This window comes from Stenella coeruleoalba (genome assembly GCF_951394435.1).
Source record: "Stenella coeruleoalba genome assembly, chromosome: 6".
NCBI lineage: Eukaryota > Metazoa > Chordata > Mammalia > Artiodactyla > Delphinidae > Stenella > Stenella coeruleoalba.
This window is the reverse complement of record NC_137151.1, coordinates 76,095,736-76,120,207: the sequence shown is the minus strand read 5'-3', so window position 1 is coordinate 76,120,207 and position 24,472 is coordinate 76,095,736. Positions and strand designations below refer to the sequence as shown.

The 24,472-nt window shown below is 37.2% G+C and overlaps 1 protein-coding gene across 5 annotated transcripts in view; it reads right to left on the bottom strand.

The window, feature by feature from the left end:
* Positions 1-24,472, bottom strand: part of ITGA4 (integrin subunit alpha 4) — a 463,364-nt gene that overhangs the window by 421,827 nt on the left and 17,065 nt on the right. The gene's annotated exons all lie outside the window — the stretch shown is intronic.

The window sequence follows — 24,472 nt, the reverse complement described above, 5'->3', positions numbered from 1 at the left end:
TGTACCTTGTAAGTAACTCCAGGAAAGTATCCAGCTTGTATTTCTTTTCATTGCTCACAATACTAGCAGGACGTGTTCCCAGCAGTTGAAGGTATGCATGCATATATCATTTGCTTGTCTGTTCACCCAGTCATCCATTTATTCATTCATCTAATTTATTAGACATATATTGAGCTTCTCTTCTTTACACCTTGAGGATATAACCACAAATAAGACATAGTCCCTGTCCTCAATGAATTCATAAATCTAGTTGGGAAAAGAAAACTGAGTAAATAACTGTGAATACCATGTGAGAGAGAGGATAATAGGAATTTGTATAGAATACATTGGGCCCCAAACAGGGAAATGAGCACTCTAACTGGGATGGAAGAACTGATCAAAGGAGATTTTTTAATGGTTGTGAAGAGTATTACATGGGTATTTTCCATGCAAGGAAATGCATTCCCAGCCAGGGGTCTAGCTTATGCAAAGATCTAGAGACACAAAATAGTACAGCAGCTGGTTCTAATATATTGATGAAGGACAGAGGACCCTGAGAAGGGATGAGATAGATATTGACAAGATGATTTTTAACGGCAGGAGGCGTTTCTCTCACAGAACAAAAATAAATGGCAAGCATATCTATGTAATGCTTAGGAAATCTTAGTTAGGTGGGTCACTTTAAAGAAAAATGTTAATGAAATGGATTGAGGAGCTCTCAATAATAGAGCCCATGCCAGAAAAAAATATAGATGCTAATGGATTTTCACAGCAGTGAATGTTCTAAGTGCTACCACAGGAAGCAGAAAGTTTCTTCAAAAGGGATTAGAATTTCATAATCTATTTCCATTTTATTTTCATTTATCATAAAGATTTAGCTCTAAGAGAAAATTACAGCCTCTATAACAGTGTCTGGCACATAGTAAGCACTCAATAAATATGTGTTGATAGAAGTCCCACATAAGGCTGCATTCGGCAAACAAAGAAATGCTTCGGGTACTGACCCTGACTCTTCAACCTGTAACTGCTACTGCTTTTTTGATAACTCGAGTTGCATTCACTAGGTCTCTTTTTAGTCCCCACTCCTAACTAAGCTTTCCTCTCTCCCACACAGAGCTGGAGATACTTGAATATGTTGTCACAGGGGTGTCTGGGCAGATTTGAAGGATGCAGTCATCAAGCTATTGGCCTCGCACCTGCAAATCAAAGGAGCAGAGTTGCAGTTGCCACCGTCAGTAGCAATTCAAAACGCACAAATCAAAAAAGGAAAAGCAAGAGCTCCAGGAACTGCCACAATAAAGAAGCAGAGACCCATTTCCTCTGTGTTCTCTCTACTCTCTGCTATTTGGGTGCACATGGTGAGTAGGTGGGGTGGTGATGACAGAGAAGGGAGTGCAGCAGAGAGAAGGAAGTAGTTAATGAACAAGTCTGCTTAACGGAGGGAGTCGAAGGTCGTGGTACAGAATCTCGGGGCCAGACCCAGATACCGTTTACAGAAATGCCTCTCTAGACTCACTCCTCCACTTAGCTCACCACTTCTGGGGTGCTGCCCGCCACGCCTGCTTCCTCCTGGACCTTTTGAGAATCCCTTTCCTGATACTCCCTTCACTTTCTGTTCTGCAACCACCCCACTTACTCTCTTTTCAGCAAAATGAATCAAAGCCTCAGAAACTATGAGCTGGATAGGTCTTTAGAGACCATCAGACTCAAACTCCTCATTTCACATTTGAAGAAACATTAGACAGGAAAAGTCTAGCTTCTCATCCAAAACCCTGTCTCTGGTGTGTCGCAGAGATGAACTCTGTCTTCTGACAATCTCCCCTTCCCGCCACCCCACACCAAGTCCAAGGCTATTCTACCATATCAGGTTGTCACTGCCCCTAATCAACTGGTGAGTGGATGATTGTAGCAGCACATGATAAACATGGACTCTTTCTGCCTCATTAACCCCTTTCAGTAGATCACCAATTGGGATTGAATCCTTTTTCTCCCATGCTCCGTTCTTTTCTTCCATCTTCATCCTCTCAAACACATACTTTTAAGCCCCAGCCTCACCTGTCCCGCCCTTCCATGAATTCATCTATCTCAATCCCACTACAGTGCTCTTTCCTTCAGAACTCACGGCACCCCTCATCTGAACTCTTTATTTTGCAAGCATGTTTATACTTTCTTGATTAAGCCCTTCAACTGCTACTTCACAAGTATCTGTATCTTTTCTTCTTACCTAGAAGATAATCTTCCTGAGCGCAGGAACCACATTTGTTTCTGTATTTACCCATCAACCAGGATCGTGCTGTGCACAGGATGCAAATGTAAGAAATATCTGCACAATGAATAGACCCTGGATGCTTTAATAAAAGGAAGGTTGTAATGGAAGACAAACGTTTCTTGGCATGAGGCCCTTGAATACCCTGCAAATCTTGCTGTATAGTGAGCTTCCATATACCAACAAGAAAAGTGGGCCAGGCAAAGGCATGAAGATTCTTTGGTCCTAACTTGTGTTTAAGAATTAGATGAAGAGGGAGGAGAAAGACTTGTCATTCAGTTTATTGAAATTAGAAGAATATGCCTAATTTGCTGATCTAGAAAGTTCTATCCAGGTCTTACATTCTAAGTGCTACAATCCATGCTGACAGTTGGAATTTGGAACACAGATTTACAGCGTTCTTCCACGTGTTTCCCTGGAATCACACTGCAAATCTAGCAATTAACTTCACCCTTCAGTCCCTTCCTTGACGAACTTCTGCCTTATTCCTGAGAAAATATGGGAGGATATGATCTCATCTATGGGTTTTTGGTTTGTTTGTTTGCTTTATGTCAAGACTGAAGGTCCAAATGCAAATTTATTCCCAGAAATTAATTTGGAACTCCGAATGTTATTCCCTTATTAACAATATAATACATGAAAAGTAGAGCCTAAAACACAATTAGTTCTATGGTTGAGATACAAAATAGGTAAAATAAATTTCACAAGTCGGACTGAGGACATATCTACTGACTTTTCAGTTTTATATACAGAAATTTGCATATAAAGTTCTAGAATACTGAATTACAGATAAACACTTGGAACAAAATCAGTTCATTAGGGACTGTTTCGGCTACATTTTATCTAGCACACTCAGTGTCTTGAACTTATTCAATTTTCTAAATTGAAAATGGTATACATCAGAGTATATCTACAGTCTTTCCTTGGCTGTTCCCATAAGGAGGGACAGAGCTGAGCACCTAATCAATTTTCATTTCTTTGCAAAATCTGCTTATTTCCTTAGGAAGAAATCAACAACCAGATGGCACTTAATACATGTTACTGCTCAGGACAAACTTCACTTCTATATGTGAAAATTTTAAACCTTAAAGTGCCCCCTATAATTTAAGCTTTAGTTATTTATATTCATTTTGAATTCAAGCAAAACTCTCTCACTTAGTTCAGTTCTATTTAAACTAAATTATTTCAACTGAGAAAAAAATAACAGCATTTTTAATAGTTTAATATCTTGCTCTTACCTAGAATTGTAGCTTATCTAAAAGAAAAAAAAAGGCTGGTATATATCTTACATACCTCTCTATATAAAAGTACAAAAAAGAAACATTTTATTTTAATTCAACAAACTACTATGCGTCAGTTATATGTAGGAACATGTACCACTCTAAAGGCAATCAGTTGAGTTTGAAATAAACCTTCCCTGCTCTCAGTTAACTTTCATCACTTGCTAGGGTATCTCTGATGTCTTTATCCACATTACTCAGATGGAATCTTAGCAAAACTTGGACTCAACTCTTTAGTGCAAAATTTCTAAGAAGCATTATAGTAGCGGCATGGCATAGAAAAAAAGAGCTCAGTGTTTGGAGTGAGACAGCTCTGGATTTGAACGCTGGCTCTGCCTCCTAGTAGCTGTGTGATTTGAAGCAAGTTAATTAACCTCTCTAAGCCACAATGTCTTCATCTGTAAAATAATGCCTACATCAGGGACCCACGTTCAGCCAGCTCACAGAGGTACTGCCACACTGGTTAATAAAGAGTTGAAGCACCTCCACACATTGATAAATAGTTGCTGCCTCAATCGCACCAATTCCCACATCCCACTCTACTCCAGGACGCTCTGGACCTCCCCAAATTTAGGAACCAAAGGGTCAATACCTCGCCAGGCAGGGAGGCTTCTGGGATTCTACTCTACTCCCAGGGCTATCATTCTGATTGGTCAGTGCCCTTGTTCTGTTAAACATAAAATAATAAACTTAAAACGTCTCACACAGATATTCTTAGGATTTAGTGAGATAGCATTTAGCCTAGCATTTAGCAGGAATGTGTGTTCTATATTGTAAACTGTCCTCTCTATGTTCAATCTCACAGGGCTGAATGTGTCTGCTGTGGCTTATCAAGAAAATCTCTCGCTTCAGAAGATCATAGAAGATTCTACCCCCAGATTATTTCCTCCTTTCTTTGATGGCTGGCAATTCTGACGACATGTCTTTAGTATAAACGTATTTAGCAATCTTAAAATGCAGGGAAAATGAAAGATTTCTAAACTACATCAAAATGAGTTAGCAGACTGATTTTGAATTACAAAATGACTTGATTTTTTACTTTCATACCAATTCATTAAATTAATGAAAGTCGGTACGTTGTTTCTATGTTTTGTATAGTTTGTTTGACATTGTATAATCATAAACGCACACAAAATTAAGGAGAGAAAAAAGGTCTGTGATTTCATTTAACTATGTAGTATGAATCCGAATTGTAATTTGTTTCAGGCAAAGAATGATTCAATTCTCAAAAGAAATCGGACAATACATTTCTTTTCTCCAACTTTATGATTAAAGAAAATGGCTAATTCAGAAAAACCAAAATCCAAGAACCATATAAATCTTTGACTTTGAAAGACCAAGAGTGTAAGAAAGTAAATAGATGCATTGCAAAGAGGTTTGTTTCTTTCCCTGATTTGCTGCTCATCCCTTTTAGTGGGGAACGATAATATGAGTATACATCCCTATGTATTTCTACCCAAAGCTGAGCTGCATGGATCTGAAGCATTTCTGCTCCCCTCTATTCCTGTTGGCCGGCTATGGCATAATTAGCGTAGGATACTAGGGCAGAGAGCGGGTAGCTCGCCAATCAGATTTAGTATTGAAACAGTGGGTGTTGCCACTTATAGCCATTTCTGACAGTACTGTTAGGAATTAAATCATGGCATTAGCTGAGCACTATTTGGCTGTGGAAACCTAGTAGGTCATCAGTTTATGCCGCCCTCTCCAGACAAGTGGCAGGTGGAGTCATGCTAGTCCCTGCTAATGCCACGAGCTGGAGGCTGTGGCCGGTAGATGAGAGTTTACAGGGTTTTGTTTTTTTTTTTAATTCATCAGGCCATATGCTGCCAGGCTCTCATGCAAATAGACAAAATTACAAATAATAAAAAAGAACCAACTGTTTTAGTGGTTGGCTGTTTTGTGTCACCATTGCTATCGATGTGAGGCTGGTTAATGAAAGAGGAGTCTTGGACTCCCAGTGACATCAACCTAAAGGGACGGATACTTCAAAATCCAAGCTTCATTCAAACCAGGTTAAACCTCTGCCCTAGGGTGACTCAGCGCCAGTGTCTGTCTGGCTGAAAGCGGGGGAGCCTGGCCTTCCAGCTGGCCTAGAGATTGGGCAAGCTTCTCTAATGCTCCCTGCATCTGAGGCCCATTGTCCACTGATGTGAGAACAGAGAAAAGGTTAAGTTTCATTTAGGTTGGGTTAAGTTGGGGCTCATGGGTTTATCAGATTCAGGCACACTCAGAATAAGCAGCTTCAGAAAGAAAGAGATTAGTCAAGGTAATTTTCTGTTTTAAAATTACAAGAAAAGTAGCGTTTGTAGGCTATATGGAAATCCCTAACTTTTTAATATCAAAGACTGCAATAAAAATCTCTCCAAGAAGATCTTAAACTCTTCCTCTGAAATACTTGCATCTAAAATTAAAATGTTGCTAAACTTCTGTATAATTTCTGCTATTTCTATATTCATAATTATTACCAAGTTTCCAGTCTGTACAAATGGAGAATTTCACACCCTGGAGAGCATTCACACATTTATTTCCCATTTTAAGGCAGTAAACTCCTAACTAAAAAGTGAAGTAGACTGACTCTGAATTCATATCTCTAAGTATATATTTTAAATGATTCCATTTTAGAAATGTTGTGCTTAACGTTCATTTTCGCCTCTATCGGGTCACTTTGAAGCCATAATTTGCACCTTCTTAAAGACTATTCAAAACCAGTTGTACTCAGTTAATATGCAATGTGTTGCAGTTCAGGAATTGTCAAAATAAAAGTATCGTGGGAATATATACACATGCATGTGTGATACTGAAAGAAGTTTATTATGAGAGCCTCTTGCTCAACTCTTGCTACACAGCAAGGATATTCTGAAGAGTGTTTTGCCCACTGGGGCCAAGGCACAACAAATGTCTTGCAGGAAAGCAAAGGCGAATAATTTTCTTTCCTGTTTTCCTTATCATGTTACCATAACCTGTGTTCCTCAGCGTGTCACTGGGTTTACTTTTACCTCCTGGATAATTTGTAATCTAAAGTATTCTTATGAAACACACATGAGCTTAATTTTACTGTCAGGAATAGTTCCTAGATCCATGGGCAGGGGCAAGGGAATCATAATAGAAGGTTTGTCTCCAACAAACTGTCATTAATACACTCTACCAAAATGTGACAGCTTTTCAATGAAGAAAAATTGTTAGTTTATAGATAAAAGTAACATCGTTAAAAAAAACTATTCCATATTGTCTATAAACAATAAGGACAATGAAAGATAATGCCTCCTTTAACTGTTCAAAAGAGAATCATTACAGAGTCCTATAACAGGGAGTAACAGACACTACCGTCACTGATATTCACAATCCTGCGTTACAAATCAACTTGAATTCTTTTTTTCTAATTTGAAAGGGTTTACTTCATGGGGAGTCAAGGTCCAAGGTGTAATATCTTACAAAGAAAGGTTTACCTTTCCAATGAATTTAAAGCTGAGAAAATAGCTCCCCGATTGACCTTAACTTGAACGTATGTTGAAGCAAAGAGTAATTCAGCCAGTTCATAAGGGATAAATGACAAGATTTTCAAACATTTTCATGTTAAGGGAAACTACATAAGTGAGGAAGAACTGGTAATGTTCTAATAACTTGGTAGGAAATTTCAAGATGTATTACTTTTCACAGTGAATTCTGAAATTTACAATTCACATTTAATGGTGATAAAAATTCTTCTCTCACATGGAAATGCATGCCCCTCATGGACAAATTTATTTTGCAAAGTAAAATAATTGCAAAAATGTACCTAGAGTTACTATACACTCAAGTATGACAACTAATCATAAATTTTAGGAACAAAGTGGCTAATCAAATTGAGTTTTAAAAAACCAAGCACATAAACAGCTTACTGATGAAAATCCCACTCTTGATTAGCGAAAGTAATAAGGCCATAAATAAATAAAATACAGATGGTTCTCATGTATAGAAAGCAAAACATTTAACCATATCCTCTAGTGATTCTTTACATAAATAGCAGATTCAACCACAACTTTATCCCACTGAACTCCGAGTGAAATTATTTTAAAGAATAAGGAGGCTGCACTCTGGAAACAGCTGAATTCATGAACTCATTTATTCATCCATTCAACAAGTATTTTTGCCAGGCACTCACTTTTCTAGGCACTGGGTATCTATCTGTGATCAAGATAATCTCTAACCTCATGGAGAGGCAAATCCTAAACAAGAAAGTAAACAAATAAACAAGATAAATAGAGACTGTGGTAAGAGCTACAAAGAAAATGAACAGGTAATATAATCAAGAAAAACTGAGAAGAGCTGCTTCAAATAGCTGAAGACAATTCTCTTCCTGGTGTGAAAAGTATAATATCATTTACTTATGTCATACTCAAAGACACACAAATCAAAGAGTCAAATCTTTGCGGAGCTAAAAAGGGCCTTAGAGATCATTCAACATTATTCCCTCATTTTATACAATAAAACTAAAGTTCAGGTGGGTTAAGTGGCTTACTCAATGTCCTATAGCTTTAGCTGAACAATTAGCTTTCACTGTTAAAGAGTGAAGGGAAAAGCCCTGTTGGTATTTATTTATTTACTAATTATTCTATGTTGGTGAGACGTACATCTAAATGGCATCACTAAATCTGGTTATCAATCTAGTTACAATGGGAAGAAACTATATAAATAATGATCTTCATCTAATTAGATTGTTTTATAACTGTTATGCAGTACACAGACCTGAATATTTGATATCAAGTTTTCACTTTTATTCCTTCATAACAATTTTTCTTTCCAGAATGATCTAAGGAGGCTGTATTCCTTGGATACTAGATACATAGGCAGATGCATAGAAAACAATAGCAACAAAACGCTTTCCCAAACTTTGTAAGAAAGAGCATCACAATATTAAAAATCTATGAGTAGCAGATCTTAAATCTTATTTAATAATAATAGTAGTAGTAGTAGTAATAATAGAGGGATAATGCCATCAAACACCAATAAAGCATTTTATCATTAGTTCCATAATCTAATTTGACCCTCAAACAAAAGAGAATGTCATAAGTTGAATGGATATTATTATAATTCTTCTAGAGGTGATAAAGTGAGATTCAGAGAGGATAAATGACTTGCCCAAGGTCAAATAGCCAGCAAGTATCAAAAAGAACTGAAACCTAAGCTTCTCGACCCAAGCTTTGTGCACTTGCACTAGAATACCTATCCCCTCACAAACATGCATTACAAAATCATTGGGTACTTAACACAATGCTAAGATCCAAGGCAGAAAAAAAGACATGGTCTTTGCCATTCAGCAGCTCACAGTGTAAATGTACACACACACACACACACACACACACTGAAATGGATCAACTTGCTTGAAGAATGAAAGAAGCAATGGCCCTCAGCAGCCAGTGACTCACTCACAAATATTTTTTTTCCTATAAAATGTCCCATTAGTACATTCTCAGGCGTGAAGGTATTAATAGTTCCCAAGCTAGCTATCTGCTAGCTTTTCTTCTTGCTTTCAAAGGGCCATATGAAAGAATATACCCAAGAAGCACATGTGAGCAATTATAACAGACTAATTTGCTTCCATCATTAACCTAAATGCAGTATATTTAAACTATAATGGACAAACAGAGGCAGCATGAGCTAGAGAAGCGCCCCAGGCATCAAAATGTTTTCATTAACCAGGAAATTTGTCCCACCAGGCTAAAGAAATCCACTATAGAAAGATCGATTATTCCATCATCTTGTGGCCAATATGGCTATTATGCGAGTCCAGCTCAGTACAACATCTCTAACTGCAAGATGAACTAGCCGTTGGGATTGCCAATTGCTCGCTCAGAGACTTGCATGTAAAGCTCTAAAATGGCCCATTACATTAGGTGGTTCGGAGGCATTTCACGATCCTGACTTCTAGAACAAGCATAGATAATTAATAAGGCTGACAGAGCCCATTATTTTTACACTCAAGTGCATCACATTAAATTAACAGACAGAGGCCACATGATGTGTGACATTTTTTCCACTGATAATCATGTATGTGGTACGACTTGCGCTACCACATTTTTCTCTTTCATGGGCTGAACTCCAATAGCCGGTCACCATGCAGCAATTCTGTCAGCACCCAGTTTTCTTTTTTGTTTTGTTTTGATTTTTCTTAACTGGGAAAGTTATTTTGAGTCATTCTCACTGGTGGGACTCTGACGTAGTGGGAAAAAATTTGAGATAAAATAAAATATTAGCATGAAGAGAGACAAAATATAAAACTAACACTGGGCCAAATGATGCCCAATATAGATGGGAAAAAAATATGGCCTTACTGTGTCTGTTAGGAAATAATTTTTGACTATACCCTCATATTTTCAGAAATGGTATTTGCTGATCCTACTGAATTTTCTCATAAAATGCGGCTATCCTTTGAGGAACTGAAGAAAATATTCTCACCCGCTCTGTACTTTCCAATGATATAATGTGATACTTTATAGATTCTAATTCTCATACATAAAAAAATCAAACTGAGAATTTCTATTTTCAGTAATGATGGAAATAGCGCACTTGTATATATAATGTGGCTCTCATTACAGAAATAAATATTGAAAATGATTGCTAAAATCAAGTAATTCATAAGCATTAAATCTGACTGCAGAACAGTGAAACTATTTGGGACAAACACACTGAAACACAGATATTCAAAAGTTTGCTTCCATCACAGTCTCTTTGAAAGGAACTGTAAAGCTTTACTGCTGCCATGTGGAACTAAAGCGAGAATGTAATACAAATGTGTAAAAGTGTTCTTATTTCATAGTTACATGGTCTTTCTTTTTTCCCTTTATTCTTTCCTTCCTTTCATCCATTCTTCCATCTTTCTTTTGACCTAAGGTAGTTTACTAGAAATTGACCACCTGACTCATTTATAACATATAGCTCCAGACGACTTTCATAAGTAAAATATCAAATCTACCCTTAAATGCTGAAGATTTGCCACCAGCAAAATATTCATCTGTGTGTACATAACTCATCTTTGTAATGCAACGTCTTCACCCATGAAACGAAAGTTATGAGAAGTATTATCCTTGAAACACTCTACATTTACAAATGCTCAGTACACCTACTATTTCATTTGATGAGGGGATATTTCTGTGGCTCTGTAGAAAAGGTTCATCCCAAAACAGGTTTGTCTAAATTATTTTAAAAAAATTATCACTTTGAAAATATCATTTCAAATGATTAGATCAATTAATCTCAGTCTGCAACAAAAATTTCACCAATGGACCCCATCTCCAGCTAGAAAACTCTTCTTCCATACCCCTGCATCATCACTCTCACAGCTCCAGCTTCCCATACTTACTGATAAAGAAAAAAAATCCTGGACTTATCCAACAAGTTGTCTTGAGACACTCTCTGCAGAGAAAAGAATAACTTCTAACAATTGTGCTGATACATTGGAAACATCAGCCTTGAAAATGTTCACATGGTGTTCTCTGAGCTTTGTAAGGTAAACTTTGTCCGGGACACTGCTCTGGGCTGTGTGTCTCACTGATTAAGTCTGTCAGTTACTGGAAAGCTGCAGGCTTCTCCCTGTCAGCTCAGGTTTATGTGCAGATAAGTCATGTGTGTAAAGCACACTGGATGCCACACTAACAGATGCCCATAAAACATGAGATATGGATGTTGGTTTTTTTTTGGTTATTTTTTAATCTTTCTTTTGGATGGATGTCATTTTTAAAGCCTCTCAGAAATGAAGTCATTTGCAGAAGCAGTCTTAAGGGCCTAATAAGCCAATGTAAATTTTTTACGATTGTCACAGGATTAATTGGGTTACACAGAATTGCCCCCACTCCAAATGCTTTCAAACTTGAGAATGGAAGCATCCCTGCGTAGAGGATGGACCTCACAAGAGGACAGAAACCACTTGACAGAGTGTGATTCAAAAAGATGCACTTGAGAAGGTCACCAGTCCCTCAATAATATCCTCATTGACTTTTGCCACAATGGTATCTTTCTTTCTTTGTGTGTTCGAGACTGCAACAGTTGAGCGGAGGGAAACAGAAAGCATGATTAAGGCACCACAGATAAAATTCATTTTCTCACAATCTTGGTAGGACCTCGCTTGATTATAAAGACACAACTCTATGTAGATAAAGATGTAAAGAGGCTTTTTCTCCGAAATAACTTTCTCCTTTAATTCTGAAGCAAGATTACTGATCCAGTTTACCGGATAACTCCTTTTTTCCCATATCTAAGGTCTAATAGATTATAGGCGTTTTAGAAAAATTGGTGTATATAAGATGCTATAGCTTGATTTACATCTATTATTGACTTTCACTACAATTTTAGGATTCAAAAAATATCAGCCCTAAAAATTAATTTAAAAATCACCTTTGAGGGCTTCCCTGGTGGCACAGTGGTTGAGAGTCCGCCTGCCGATGCAGGGGACACGGGTTCGTGCCCTGGTCCAGGAAGATCCCACATGCCACGGAGCGGCTGGGCCCGTGAGCCATGGCCGCTGAGCCTGCGCGTCCGGAGCCTGCGCTCCGCAAGGGGAGAGGCCACAACAGTGAGAGGCCCGTGTACCGCAAAAAAAAAAAAAAAAAAAAATCACCTTTGAAAACATTAATTGTTGCCTCGACATGCTCTGGATAAGCCCCACCCCCAGGCACTGCATTACCACTGGCAACGTCTCCCTACTTCTAGAGTCTAGAATCTAAATCGTTCTGCCTCCTCTGAGCCTTGACTCTCATATTATCATACTTTATCAATCACTACTCCTCCCTGTGAGTCATTAACCAATTACTGGATCATTTCCCATCATTTCTTAAAGTATTATTTCCAACTAGCTTCCAAAACTTTACATCTTGAGTCATGTTTTAGATTTATAGCTAATCCTCTCTGCTGTAGACTGAATGTGATCCCCACCCTACCCCCACAAAACTTCATATGCTGAAACCTAATCACCGACGTGACGATATTAGAACGTGGGGCCTTTGGGAGGTGATTAGGTCATAGGAGCAGACCTAATCATGTATGGGATTAGTGCCCTTATCAAAAAGACCCCAAAGAGTCCCATTGTCCCTTCTGCTATGTGAAGGCACAGTCTATGAACCAGGAAGCAGGCCCACAATAGACACCAAATCGGACGGGCACCTTGATCTGGGACTTCTCAGTCTTCAGAACTGTGTGAAAGAAATTTCTGTTGTTGGTAAGCCACCTAGTCCATGCTATTCTGTTACAGCAGCCCAAACCGATCAAGAAAGCACTATAACCTGCCTAAATGTGTCTTCCTTCCTCTTTTAATAAAACTTGGTGACTTCTACTTTTTTCAGCTTCTCTATAAAGCATTCCATAGTCTTTCTGGCTTTTCAAACTTCAAGTCACTTGGGCATCTTGTTAAAAATGCAGATTCTGACTCAATAGTTCTGGATGGAGAGATTATGCATTTCTAACAAGCTCCTAGGTGATGCTGCTGCTGCCAGCCCTCAGGTACACTTTAAGTAACAAGGTTCTAGCTGACAGCTGTATCTACTTCCTCTAAATTCATATAGGGCAGGGCAGGCACCATGCATGATTTATTCATCTTTATATCTCCAGTGAATCACAGAGTACTTGGCACAACATTCAATAAATATTCGTTGAGTAAATGACTGACTGAATGAATATATTCAATGTAACATACATTCAGTGTAACATTCAGTCTGGCGATTAGAAATTCTGCTTAAAATAGAGTATTTTTTACGTACTTTTTCTGACTGAAATTTAGTTTTGTGCGGGTATCATATTGTAGTCCTTTGCACCTTTAAAGAGCTATATATGCCCTTTGGGTCCAAAGAAAATAGATACTCAATATAAACATTGATTAAGCTGTCAATTGCTAAAAGGATTGATTGAATAAATAACTGTCAAAGGCCAACAATCTGCACATGAGCTACCTAGAGTGCAAGGGTCATTTGCCAAGCTGACCACACTAATAAATGGAAAGCTTCATGTTCATCAAAAGGCTGAGTCAGGGGGCAGAAATGTTAAAATGAGCAACCAGTCAAAAAAGGTCCTTTGTAGACACAGACACACTCTAATGAGAAAAGTGCTTCAGTTAGTTAAAATGCCAAGCCAGTGGTTGATATGCTTGGGAATAAAACCAAGCATTATTACTCGGGTAGGCAGATGGTGCTCTTTTTTTTTTTCTTAATTCAAAGCTTCACTTTTGTAAATAACAATGGAGATTGAACAAGTGGCACATACCAAGCTTTGCAGGCTGTGTTAAGGGTGTTCAGCAATGAATTTCCTCAACAATTTCTGCCTTTGGAGTATTTAAATGTACACTGACCTGCAGTATGATTTATTCAGTATTTCCCGTCTGTGTGTTATCTTCTCAATCTGGACGTAGCTGCCCAGGAGTAGGGACCTTATCTGTGCATATGGGGGGCACACAGTAATACTTGTTGAATAAATAAAATATTTAGACGAACTTGGATAGCACACAATTCTGGTTCCAGATATGGATCTGGTATTAAGCAGAGAAGAATAAGAAAGGTTCAGGAAGTGGAATTTGAGGCATGTAACTTGAGTTGATTCCCAGACTGGAGAGAGACTTCACGTACATTGGATATGAATTTCTTTTTCTTTTTCTCAGTTATATCCCCAGAAGATGAACTAGCTCAGAATTCTGCCAGTGACTAGTTCTTTAAAAATATCATGTCATGTAAATAGATGAAAACTGCAGTGCCCTGAAACTTTCAGAACCACTTCACCATAGTCACACTGACTATGCCATGAGATTACAAATAAACAGGTAAAAATAATTTATCAGTAGGAGCAATGTGCTGTTATCTTCTCATTATATTTGTATAATATATGTATTTGTATAATAATATGTATATGTATGGCTCAGATTACTATATGGTTCAAAATATAATGCTTAGAACTCATGTTTTGATCTATTAACTACCTATTCTGTAATTACTTAGACAATTATGCTTTGATTCTGCTTAAAAAGCATTCTGCAAAAACATAGGGGCTTCTCATACATATAGGATTTAAAATAGAATGGAAATAGCAATCTGTAACTTAAAATTATACATAACGTTTAGCATCATTTAAAATTAGAGCACCAGAAGAAGCAGATTTCCATGGCATTTTCATTATGCAGAGAGGTAAACAACAAATAAGTCATACATGAATATGAAATTAACAGCACGATAATTGCCTTATTCCTAGAGTGTGTATGATATTAAATCCTCAAATAAACACTTACTTAACCTCATTCTCACATACGGCTATTGCTTTTATCAAAAGCAGCATACCTGGAACACTCAAACTAAGACAGCTTCCGCAAGTCCACAGAAATCACTGCCGCCCCCCGGAAATTTCATAGCGGTTTCTTTGCAAGCTCTAGTATTGGAGGGATATTAGAGAATCCATGGAAGCGAGAGGAAATGTAAAAGTCAGTAAAAAATGCATTTAACATATTATTATTTTGCATGCGACATCATACTTCACTCCTCTGCTAGTTCTTTAAAAAGCCTCATCCGGGTCATCAGCCCAGCCATTGCAGGGAAGTACTACCACCCCACTGAGACCAAGTCCAAGCTCTCCCTCTCTTGCACAGACCCCTGCTGACTTGTTTTACAACATTTATGCAGGAAACTGTTAAACCTTATATCTGCTGAATTTTTCCTTCTCTGCAGAAATTCTTTTTTTGTATTTTTCTTTTGACTCTTAATAGCAGCTGAAGTCTATCTTGTGCTCTGGGCCCAGCTTTGCCCTAAGTTTAACCCAAAGTAATGGTTTCTCCATCTTACTCAGAGCCTGAAACTTACTCATTTATAAAGAGGCTTCTGACACTACTGGAGTTTTCCAGTAAGCAAGGGTTAAAGGGTCAGTAATAATGTTACCTCTATGCTTCGAGTATGAAACTGTTAATGTTCAAAGTTGTTTGATGTAACCTGATAAAAACATCTAATCATTTTCCACAAGGCACTCAAATGTAAGGTTCGGAAGGGATGTATAGCCCATGTACTATGACACTATCTTTCCTAGCAAGAAATACCAACCACTTCATTGGAAACCAAAGACTGAAAAATAAAATGAAAGGAAAAACATGAGACAATTATGAGATCCAAAGAAAAGAAAATCCTGTTATCCCGAATAAGCATGTTTAAAAATTATTAAGTTCTATTGTTCTAGTGATGAAATTAGTATGTCTTTGTTGATCTAAACTTAAATTTGACACAATGGGTAAATTTAAGCCCGAGGCTTTTATGCCATTATCAGAGCCTCTGTCAGTGAGTGCTTTAACCTAATTATATTTGATGCAGCAAATCAACAAAACCACTGCTGGTTATGACCTCTGCCAAGAGCACTAGCGAGCTAGACAAATGGAGCTTAAGATGCTATTAGTTGTTCTGTTGCAAAGTTCCAGATACGAGCCGACAGGAGGCTGTTGCTCGACTGGGGCATGCATCCACCAGATGGCATTCTGCACTGGCTTGTGGCAAAGCTCACAGGGATACTGGCACATTTTCTCTGTCAAAATGAAGGTTTTCCAATTACAAGGAGATAATGCGAGGAGATGCAAACTTAATCTCTTGAACAAAAGGTTGCAAGCTGTGTAATAGCCATTTCAGGGGAGTGATTTCACTATTGTTCAATTGATTTAAACACAGCAGATCACAAAATAGGCCATCTTTCCTAATAAAACCAAGGAATCGGCTGCAGTTGATTTTATTTCCTGGAACAATGTTGTAATGGTTTCATCATCTGAGCGAGGCTACTTTTGAATTAATGCTCTACCACTGAATTGAACCCTGCAATTATTTTTGTTTTTCCCTAATGTGTGGACAGGTACAAAGAAGCCATTTTTCCTTTTCGTGAGACACAAAATGCCTTAAATGAAGGCTTCGGGTGTGATGTTATAACAGACCCCTGTTGTATACCAGACCACAGAATTTCATTAGGAAGACTAGACATGTTAAATGGTAGGAAGGCACCATTATCATCAAAACCTGTGAGACACTTTAGCAAAAATGTTTCTTCATTTTCTAACCCAGTGAGCACTGGCAAAAATTGTATGTAGAACTATCAATAGCTATGGAAATAAGGTGACATGCCTCAACACTTGTCCAAAAATAACTGACCCATCAAAGCAAGTCAGCAGGTACTTTGTTGTAAGGTTACTTCTCAGGAAGGGGTGAATTTGCCACTTGACATGAACACGCTGTGACAAAACAGGAGAGTCATTGTATATCCACTTCTGCAAATCCAACGGGGATGAGAGCTTGTGTGTGCGTCTTCCAGCAGAATGTTTCACAGGATAACCATACCGAATACTTTATACAGAATTTCAGCTATCCTTCAATATTTATGCTGGATTCGTTCGTGTGTGTGTGTGTGTGTGTGTGTGTGTGTGTGTGTGTGTGTGTGTGTGTGTGTGTGTGTGTGATCCCAAAAATTTTAAGCACAGATTCAGGATATTAAAAAGGACAGGGTAGACTTCCAAACATTAATTAACCAAACACATACACAAAGTACTTTCACATCAAATTCCAAAATCATTTAAAACACCTGTTTTACTCATTTAGCTGAAGATCAATGTTGCAAGGTTGTATAAAACACCGAATTGCAGTCAATAGGGTAAAACCACAGTAAGCAGATGCCTTTTTTCGTTTCCATAGGAAGGAGCTGGGAAGTGTCGTGTTTTTTTTAACTGAAAATTCAGTCAGCTAAATAAAGCACGATTATAAAGTCTTAGTCTCCACCGTAACATTGTAAGATCTGTAAATCAGTCAGAAATAAATGCAAGTACTTCAAATCAGAAAACTTAGATTCCTACTGAACAGCTAAAATTTTCAAGCCATGAGCATTTTTAAAAAGTCTCAACATCAACATAAAGTGGTCTATAACAGCTGTTGTAAAGCTCGACATCAATTTTATGTTGGCTCAACTGCTAAACAGCGATCACAACGACATCCCTTAGGAGGCATTTAAGGGCCCAAGTGGATAGCAATTTAAAAACTGAGCAGGAAAAAAAAACAAAAAAAAACAACAGCAGGAAATCAAAACTAATTCTTAGTCTGTTTACGAAAATACTTCTCCCTATGTTCTTGTACCACCACCTAGTGGTTACGTAGCTCTCAATCTGCCCATTAATATAAACCAAAAAGAAGCTGTTGTGATCTTAACAAATGGAGAGGAGAAGAAAGGAAGGAGACAGGAGGAGGGAGGAAAAAAGGAAGGAAAACAGGAGGAAAAGAAAAACAGAAAAGAGAATATAAAAAGAAAAAAGGAAAGAGGAGAAGAGGGTAAAACCAAGCAAAAGCAAGTACACACACCATTTCCAGGTCTTAAGATCTAATTCCTCATAAAAGCTATAGAACGTTACCAATTGAAATTAAAATATTTAAAACCATTTTGTTTTGTTCATTTATCAAGTACATGAGAATTCTGTAGTTGAGATGACAACAGCCTGTTTAAAAAAAAAATGATTGGTGAATTTCTAGAGATTTATCCTACACTACAGAACCTACGGATATATTCCCCTGTGTTTCTGAAGTGCTATAAGTACAAAATTACACAGGTATTTGTAAACCTCACTGTTGATCAGTTTACGTAAATTATGGCACATCCATAAAGTAAAGCATGAAATAGAGCTTTATGTTGCTGTGGAACAATCTCTAAGATATTTGGTTAAGTTGGGGAAAGCAAGATGTAGAACAATGTGTTTTACAAACTACCACTCGTACGAAAATATGTTTTCTTTTATATGTATACAGTCTCTCTGGAAGAGTAGACGAGAAGCTGGAAAAATGACATTCACAGAGGGGCCCGGGTGAGTTGGAAGCCAAGGTGGGATGGACACTGTTGTTTTGTAGTTATTGCCTATTTAAAACCAAATACATTTTAAACCTAAGGAATAGTACATGATTAAAAGAAACTAAGTATTAATGTGGCTTTTTTAAAATCAATGAAACCACCTCTGAAACTTTCTGTTTGAAGAAAAATTTGTCACATTGAATGTGAATATAAATTTAATCTAAATTTAGTGTAACTGTGACAAAACTGAAGTTTCCATTTTTCTCTATAAAAAGAAATACAGTGGTCCAAAGGAGAGAAATTATTTGTAAAAGGCATAAAATTAAAGTAATGAAATACTAAAACCATTTTATGCTCACAGTTTGACACTCTCTAGAGACCTGGGTTGGGGAATATTCTTTCCAAAGAGTTAGGATGTTTTGGGCCCTCTACTCTGGGCTGAACTGCTTGGACAGTGAGAAAAGGACGTTGGAAGCAGCAGGAGTTGCTCACCAGATATCTAAAAGTAGAAAAGTCAAGAACTATTAGGAGTAAAAAGAAGTAGGGAAGGTATATATAGTCTTTAGTAGAGAAGGAATGGGATCTGGACCATTTGGACTCAAATCAACCTTGACAAAGAACTGTGCTTTTAGACCTTAGCCGTTGTCTTCCAAATGCGGCCACACCCACAGGCACAGAAAAGAGGTTGATAAAACTGGCAGAAGAACAAGGTCTATTACAAATTTTTGTGTTAAAATGTTCATTTGTTAAATACAAACATTTAACATATGCCATTGTTTCTGTAACCCTGATTTAGTAGTGCTTTATTTAGTATTATTCTAGGGGCCTCACAAAATGAAAATATCTGACAAACCCTAGAGAAGACCCTGAGTCCTCAGGAAAGCTAGAAGATAGGTTTAGAAAGGAAAAAGAAAACTCAACAGGTTTTGGATCATGAGACCTGGGGAAACTGGGACTGGAGAGGGCTGTAAGAGCGCTAAAGGAATAAGGCCGGCGTGGGTGAGGCACAGACAAGGCAGCGCTTCTACCTTCTACCTAAGAAAACCACCCTAACAAAAAAGAAATGCATTGGAATCTTTGACTTTTGTTTCATGACCTGATAAAAACATTCTACCCTTGATACACCTCTTTTCTTTTTTGTTGATATTCATATTATTCACTATATTTTAAAGGTCAATATAAGCTATGCCACTGAGATGGTTAATTGTATGTGTCAACTTGACCAGGCCATGGGGTGCCCAGATATTTGGTTCAACATTATTCTGGGTGTGTCTGGGAGGGTGTTTCTGGATGAGATGAACCTTTGAATCTGTCGACTTGAGACAGGCTGGGACCTGGGACCCTTTGCTGCAGGGCTGCAGTGCTGCACCTGGACACACCTCTCCTCCAGCAACAAAATACAAAGAAACGATAAGGGACTAAAAATAACTGTAGGCATGTGCAGTTGGGGCAAATTCTGGACAACAGGTACAAAAAGACCAAAAAACCCAACTGCCACTTCTGAAGAGCTGGGAGCAAAAGCAGGTGTTGGGAGAAAAGCAGGGTACTGCACATGCCTCCCGCATAAAATACCACCAAAGGGGTGGGAGAAACACCTAAGCCTCCCCTCCGGCCCAACTCCTGGACACACCCCTACCCTCACCCTTGGGGAGCAAGCAAGGGAAACTGTTACTTGTTTTCACTCCCCCCTGCTGCAGCAGGGGCCCCAATAAAACCTTGCCTGAATTCCCTGTCTGGCCTCATCAATTTCTATTGATTAAGGAAGGCCAAGAACCCTGGTCAGTATCAGACTGAGTAGAAGATTGCCCTCTCCAATGTCAGTGATGCTTATCCAATCATTTAAAGGTCTAATAGAATAAAAGTCTGAATAAGAAAGAATTCTCTCTCGCTGACTGTCTTCAGCTGGGATATCAGTCTTCTCTTGCCTTCTGGCTCGAACTCAGACTAGAAGTTACACCCTCAGCTTTTCTGGTTCTCAGACCTTCAGATCAGACTGGAATTTCACCTGGCTCTGGGCTTCTCAGTCTCTGTAGTCACGTGAGCTAATTCCTTATAACAAAGAAATACCTACCTACAAACATATATACATACATACATACACACATATGCCCTATTAATTCTCTTTCTAAGCAATCAGAACCCTAATAGGTGCTTAGCACCCTGACTTACAGGTGCTAAGTTCTGTAAAAAGTTCTTAAATAAGTAAACATGTAAAATACTTAGTCTTTAAACTACGAATAGATCATTGTTGGGAACTTGGTGTGAAATCAATACTACTACATCCTGTTGAGGGTAAAAATATTCCTTAATTAACATATTATGTGACCCTAACATTAGACATATTAAAATATATTGTTTAATATTTTAGAATATTCAATAATCGGAATAATAGGTTCTCTTTGGGCAAAGGTATGGGGAAGAAGATATGTCCAAGAAGGAAAGCAGCAAAGAGATACTCCCATGACGAGGCTGGTCCAACCTCATAGCTTTTGTATAAAATTAGATCAGTGCTCACTAGCAGAAGCACTGACCCTTGAAAACAATATAACAAATTTATTTCTGCATTAAATTTATATCATTCCTTCTTATTGCAAAGTAATATTCCATCATATGCATATATCACAGCTTGTTTAAGTGTTCACTTGTTTCAGGACATCTAGGTTGCTTCTAATTTGGGGCTATTACCAATAAAGGTACTATGATTATCTTTGTATAGGTTTTTATAATTCTTTATTTCTCTGAGATAATGTCTAGGAGTTCAATTACTGGGTCATATAGAAGTTGCATGTTTAGTTTTCTTTTTTTTTTTTAAACAAAATACCAAACTGCTTTCCAGAGTGGTTGTACCATTTTACATTCTCACCAGCAAAGTATGAATAATTCAGTTCCTCTGAATCCTTGCCATCATTTGATATTATTACTGATTTTATTTTAGCTATTCTATTAGGCGTGTAGTGATATCTGCATTGTGGTCTTAATTTGCATTTCCCAAATAGCTAGACTGTTGAATATCTTTTCACGTGCTTATTTGCCATCACTATATCCTCTTCAGTGAAATGCTTCTTCACATCTTATGTCTATTTATATATTGGATTTTTAAAAATGTTTTCAAAGTTTTTTACATATTCTATGTATCAGTCCTTTGTCAGATATGTTTGCAAAAACTTGCTCCCAGCTTTTTTCTCTGTTGCTTTTTTTATTCTCTTAACAGGGTCTTTCCTAGAGCTAAAGTTTTATTTTTGAATTTTGATAAACTCTGTCTTTAGGGATTGTGATTTTGCTGTTGAGTTTAAGAACACTTTGCCTAGCCCTAGACCCTGAAGATTTTCTCATGTTTTTTTCCGAAAAGTTTTAGTGCTTTATGGTTTAATTTAAGTCCATGTGTTCAAGTAATTTTTGTATAAGGTGTATAAAGTGTTTTGCATAAAAACTTAATCCAAAGTTCATTTTCTTTTTTTTCTTTTTTCCCCATTGATGTTCAATTCTCCAGAACCATGTTTTTTAACATTATCTTTCCTCCATTAAATCGCTTTTGCACCTCTGTCCACAATTAGTCGGCATATTTATGTGAATCTATTTCTAGGTTCTCTATCCCTCTGCCACTACCAGTCTTGATTGCTGTGGCTATTAAATAAGTCTTGAAATTAGGTAATTCCTCTCACCTAGTTTTTTTTTCAAAATGGTTTTAGCTACTTTAGTTCTTTTGCTTCCCATATATGTTTTAGAATAATCTTTTCTATATCTACAAATAATCTTGCTGGTATTTTGACAGGAATTGAGTAAAATATGTATAACAATTTGAAGAGAATGGTCCTTTACTACTATGTTGAATTTGTCAATCCATTAACATTGTATGCCTCTACATTTATATAGATGTTTGATTTCTTTCATCAGTGTTGTATAGATTTCAGCAACAAGTCCTGCACATGATATGTTAGATTTACATCTAAGTGTCTCTCTTCTTTTGAATGATTTTAAATGGTATTTTATTTTAAATTTCAGTGCTCATTGTTAGTGTACAGAAATGCTATTAATTTTATCTTATATCTTATGTTTATCTTATATGTTTATCTTATATCTTTTGACCTTATGTTTATCTTATATCTTTTGACCTTACTGAACTCACTTATTAGTTCTAGAGGTTTTTTGTAGATTCCTTGGGATTTTCTACAAAAACAGCCATGTCATCTGCAAATATGTACTGTTTCATTACTTCTTTTCTAATCTGTATTACTTTTATTTCCTTTTCTTGACTTAATGCATGAGCTAGAACTTCCAGCATTATGTTGAATAAGGGAGGTGGGTGTGAATATCCTTGTTTTTTTCTGTCTTAGAGGGAAAGCATTCAATCTTTCACCATTAAGTATAATATTAAGTATAGTCATTTTATAGATTATCCTTATCAAGCCAAGGAAGTTCCCCCTCTATTTCTATTTTTCTGAGAGTTTTTATCATGACTGTTTACTAAATTTTGACCAGTGTTTTTTCTGTATCAATTGATATGATCATGTGACTTTTTTCTTCTTTTGTCTATCAATACAGTGGACTACATGGATTAATTTTTAGATGTTGAAACAGCCTTGTATACCTAGAATGAAACCCACTTGGTAATGATGAATTCCTTTTAGATATTGATGAATTCATGGACCACTGATTGAAAATTAAGTGTATCTAATTGTCATTTGGACACCTGAACTCCCACCCCCACCCTGTATGACCTTCCACCACTCTCATGTAATAGGTACTTCCAGGACAACAGACAGCTAAAGAAAGGGTGAGGCATCTATGGAAAAAGGGGGTATTAAAAGAAAGCCTGAATGCCAACAGTAATATTCCAGTCTCCCCACCTCCCAAACCAGACCATGCTCCAGTCCACACGCAGATTCCAGTCCACATGCAGGCAAACAAGATATACTCCCAGGCTGAAAACTGGAAGATTCCTTTCATTACTAAACTAAACCAAAGAGGAAAATCCTACCTAAACCACCATTTATGTGTTTTTACCATGGAAAATCCTTTTTATCCTATAGTGAAACCCACACACTCAGCGAACACAGCCATGCACACAGAACTTCCAATCAGCTTTTTAGTGACTGACTCTTAAATATAAACAATCAAGAATCACCTGGCATTTAAGGAAATCTGCTGATGTGAAAGAGAGCAACCAAATGAAATAAGCGGAAAAATAAAAATTTGGAAGAATCAAGAACAATGCAGTAAGCTGAAGAAAAGTTAAAAGAGAGACAGGAGATATTGCATTCATGAAGAAAGAGAGCAGGAGACCAGAAAAAGGAATATTCAGAGAACAAGAACGAGCTCTTAAAAACCAAAAACATAATAGAATAAAGATTCAAAAACAGGTTGGAAGGTAATGTTGAGGATAGAGCTTAGAAAATTAAACAAAACAAAATCAGAGAAAATATGAAAGCAGGAGAGGAAAAATAAGAAAATAATAGAATCAGATGAGGAATTCTAATATCCATTAATAAGAGTTCCAGAAAACTATTTCAGAGAAAATAAACAGGGAAGATATTATTAAATAATAACTAGTCTGTGATTAGGACTGGAATAGAAGACAGAAGTTTCAAAGTGCTGACTTTGAGGAAAACATTTAAACTGATACGTTAGCTATGTGTGAAACTATATTAAGACAAGTTTTAGAGATGTAGTAGTATGGAAATGAGTTAACCATAAGAACATAGAAAACTAAGTAAACAAAATAAAATTAGGCAATGAGGGGGGACAGTAAGTTGTATAAGAAAGGAAATTTAATTATAAAATAATATATTGCTTTGCTGTGGAAGATATTTATGCTATCATAATAATGCAACACTAAACATATATTTAACACAAATGTGATATGGTTTGGGGGGAATGGAATGAGGGAAATTGGGAGAAAGTATGGGAGGGGGTAGTGTAAAACTCCATCTTCCATGGTAGAGCGTTGTATCAATAGATAATGTCTCAAATTTGAAAGCCAAGACTGTATAAATGTGTTTTTGGAAACAGAGCTGTATAAATGTGTATAAACTCTCTGTTTTTGGAAACAGAGAGTTTAAAACCAGAAGAAAAAAAAAGTTACAAGAGTTAAAATTGAAAGCCTGCGGGAAATGGGAATCAGAAGTTGGGGAGGGATGGAAGAGACGCCTGG